Source organism: Macaca nemestrina, chromosome 7 (genome assembly GCF_043159975.1).
Source record: "Macaca nemestrina isolate mMacNem1 chromosome 7, mMacNem.hap1, whole genome shotgun sequence".
In the NCBI taxonomy this organism is placed as follows: domain Eukaryota; kingdom Metazoa; phylum Chordata; class Mammalia; order Primates; family Cercopithecidae; genus Macaca; species Macaca nemestrina.
This window is the reverse complement of record NC_092131.1, coordinates 1,032,274-1,036,342: the sequence shown is the minus strand read 5'-3', so window position 1 is coordinate 1,036,342 and position 4,069 is coordinate 1,032,274. Positions and strand designations below refer to the sequence as shown.

General features: G+C 36.7%; 1 long non-coding RNA gene across 1 annotated transcript; it reads left to right on the top strand.

Moving 5' to 3' along the window:
• Positions 1-573: 573 nt before the first annotated feature.
• LOC139364049 (uncharacterized) lies at positions 574-2,791 on the top strand. The gene is made up of 3 exons (XR_011625248.1): positions 574-1,230; positions 1,407-1,497; positions 2,521-2,791. It is a non-coding gene; the product is annotated as an uncharacterized lncRNA (long non-coding RNA).
• The last annotated feature ends 1,278 nt before the right edge of the window (positions 2,792-4,069 follow it).

Genomic DNA, 4,069 nt, shown 5'->3' with positions numbered 1-4,069 from the left:
CAAGGGAAATGCAAACTGGAATTCTACATACATTACAATTTCATTAAAAGTGAAAGGCAAGTAAAATTATGTCATTTAAAAAAAAGATCTTGAGACAATTTGTCAACACATTCATATTTCAGGGCACATTTTACAAAGTTTATCTGCTAATAACCATGTGATATGCACTAAAAACATAGATCTATACAAAGAAATTAAGATTGTAAAAAAAAAGGAACATCAAGATGAATTGTAATTTTTATCTTTGTAATTGTTATAATGTATGGGTATAAAGTGATGCAAAATTACATATTATATTTTATAGAATATATAAGTGCAAACTGACAGACCAGTTGGAAGGAGGAATTCAAAGTACACAGTTACACTATCTCTGTACTTCAGATCAAGGCCATCACAGTATTTACATTATAATCTTATTATATACAATTCTTACTGTAAAAGTTATGGTAATCAATACCATATTTATAAAAAGTGAATTATATAGTCTGTTAATAGAGAAATAAACATCATAAAATGCTAATTTAAACAAAACTAAAAAAAAATAATATTAGTTTTAAAATAGAATTTATTATAGTTGCTTAAAAAAAGCAAGACCCAACTGTTAGCTTTGTACAAGAAAGTTATCCTACATATTCACAAATAGAAAAGATAAAGATGGGAAAACATGGATTATGAAAATATGAACCAAAAGAAAGCTATAGTAGCTGTGTAAATTTCAGACAAAGTAGACATCAAAAAACACTTAGGACTTAACAGGTATTACATAGGATAAAGTTACCAGTTTTTTTGAAAGACACCAAAAAAGACTTAACAAATGTATAATAGATGAAGAATGCACCATTCGTTGTGATTTACAGAACAAACGTGATAACAGAAGTAAAGATGTCAGTCAGACCACGCACGTAAGAGTGCACGTAAAAACTTCCTCTTGAATTTCTCCCTGTTGCCACCCACACCAGCCCTGGTCATGGAGCCTGCTGGACCAAGCTGATACTGTAGTCAGTGAAGGTGAATCCAGAGGCTTTGCAGGAGAGGCTCAGTGAACCGCTGGGCTGTACAATTTTTCCACCTCAGACTCCACCAGGGAGCTTCACACAGGTCTTCTGCAAACACAGAAGGAACAGACTGAGAACAGCCCCGTGTGGAGCAGCCATAGCTGGACCTGATTCACAAGGGACACTAATATTGAGGGTGATGAGAAGGGAAGCCCAGATCAGTGCAGACCCCATGGTGAGGACACTGATTAAGGGCACAGACATGGAGTGGCTCCTCACCAGGGCCTGAAGGAACAGGGGATGAGTTGTCTTTCATAAGGAGGGGAGGGGACACATTTCCATGTATTTCTTTTTGTGGTCATGGGTGCACCGCTCAGCATTGCTCATCCATCCTCTGTGTCTACATTTCAGAGATGGCAGGGTCAAAGGATTCTTGGGTCTGGATGCACAGGGTTAATCTGCTCATCGCTCTTTCTCAGTCTCTAATGTGGACACTGTCCAGGTATCTTCATAGCAGCAAACATTATCAACAAATAAGACCAGTAAGAACATAAGAAATATGTTTCCAGAGAAAACAGGCATCTGTCTGTGATCAGTACATTTAGAGTTGGAAACCACTGTTCCTGACAATGAGGCAAAGTTAAGTTAAAATGAAAAAAAAATGTGCATCTACATCTTGTCTGGAAGGAGTTTTATAATTATAATTATCTTGGTATCATTTTGCCACAAAATTATTCAACATTGGATATATGTTCTTATGTCAACAAACAGTCAATGTGGAAATGTGTGTACTTATCTGAGTGAAGAGTTCACAAGGAGACATGTTTGTCTGAGACAAGAGTCCACATGAGGAAATGTCTGTTTCCTGAGTAATTGTAAGGACATATGTGGTGGTCTGAGGAAAGAGTCCATGTGGGGACACGTGAGTTTGTCTGAGGGAAGAATCCACATGAGGAAAGGTGTGTTTTTCTGACAGAAGAGCCCACACATTGACAGGTGTGTGTACCCATCTGAGGGTAAATGTCCATTCAGGGACAGTGTATGTCTGAACTGAGCTGAAGTTTGGGGAAAACTTTTCTCAAAGAAAGAAAAGAATGTTCTGGGTTGTTTGCTTGTCAGGAAGAAAAAGTCTGGGCCACATAGAAAGTAGATTTTGTCTTAACTAAAGGTCTTCATTGAATGGAAATATCATATATGCAAGTCAGGAAAATCACTTCATTCTTTGCTGCATGTATCTCGTAACATTCCCATGGTCCCAAATACGTTATTAGATAATTTTATAGAGTATGCATTTAATCCAGAGGTTAATGAACTGCTAAATATATTTTCATTGTATATATTTAGGTTTATATTTTCCATCACAAAATTATGAGCTTAGACAAATTAATTGTGTCACGTCTCAACCATTGCATATCACTAGAATATTCTTACTCTTCTTAAACAGAGCCTGTTTTACTTATTTTACACCCACCCTCTAAATTCCTGGAATATCCTGTTTACTTGACTATAGTTTTGGCTTTTACAGAATTTCAAACAAATGAAATGATATCGTGTAATTGAAATGACTTCACAGAAGAAAGTGGAAAATGAAGTTGCTGACATAAGTAACTTTGAAAATGAGGAGATTCTGTAAGTTTTAATTGTAAACAAACCACACATAAGCACTCTATTCTAATAGATAAACATGTTTCCTACAATGGTACAACATTACATTTCTGATGCTGCTCTGCATGTGTCCTGAAATTGTGCAGCTAAGTAATAAAATGGCATATGGTGGGATGGGGTTCCTCACTTTGCAGTGGGTGGTTATAGACAGTCAAGGAAGGAAGACTAGAAAGGTCCATGTTGTAGCATAGTTGGGTGGAGAGTCCAGTGTCTTCTCATTTTTAATGTAATCAAGTTACAGAAGATTAGATACATAAACAGTTTTGAAGTGTCCATAAACATGGGTTCATATAAACATGCACATTTACTAGGCCAATTCATTGAGAGGTACCAGAAGTACTTACACCTCATTAACAACACACGTACCCAGTATCACAATATTTTATTGTAATATTATACTTTAAAATCAGAAACAAGCACTCTTTATAAAAATGGCTAATTCTATGTATGAAAAAGGTAATATGGAAAATGAGCTTAGAATTTATTATAATATCCAGGAAACAGGGAAGTGTTCAAAAACAAAAGGATGAGCTGTGCTGTAAGGATGCAGGATATAAACTAAATCAGCGCCCAGCACCTAATAAAGCTGTGGCGATTTGAACAATAAAATGAATAATGTAGCATGGATCTTTTTCAGACTATGGAATTGACATCCATAAATCAATACGGATATTAATAGATGATTAAATAAACAAACAATGGGAAGAAGAACACATCTCCTTACAGAAGTGTTAAAAATATCTCAGGAGGATAGTCCTCCAATCAATAGGTGAAGGCTAAACACTCACGAGTTGATTGTGGCCTGAGATTAGAGACACGGAAAAAAAAAATCACGAATAGTGTATTTTATAGTGAGACTTCACATATAATGCCAAATACATGATCTCTGAATGAATAATTTTTTTTGGTCTAAATTTGTTTAAACACACACACACACACAAACATTTTTCCTCAATATCCACTGATAAGGGAGAAAAAGGCAACCACAGACTGGGAGAAAATACTTCCAAGTCATATGTTTGTTAAATCAATCCTTTTCATTTGTTTTGTTTTGTTTGTTTGTTTGTTTGGAGACAGAGTCTTGCTCAGTTGCCCAGGCTGGAGTGCAGTGGCGCGATCTCAGTTCACTGCAAGCTCCGTCTCCTGGGTTCATGCGATTCACCTGCCTCAGCCTTTGGAGTAGCTGAGACTACAGGCGCCCGCCACTACACCTGGCTGATTTTCAATTTAATTTTATTTTTAGTAGAGACGGGGTTTCACTGTGTTAGCCAGGATGGTCTCGATCTCCTAACCTCGTGATCCGCCCATCTCAGCCTCCCAAAGTGCTGGGATTACAGCTGTGAGCCACCCACCCCGGCCAATTTTTTAAATTTGTTAAGTGACTTTTATAATCAATATGCAAGTAAACT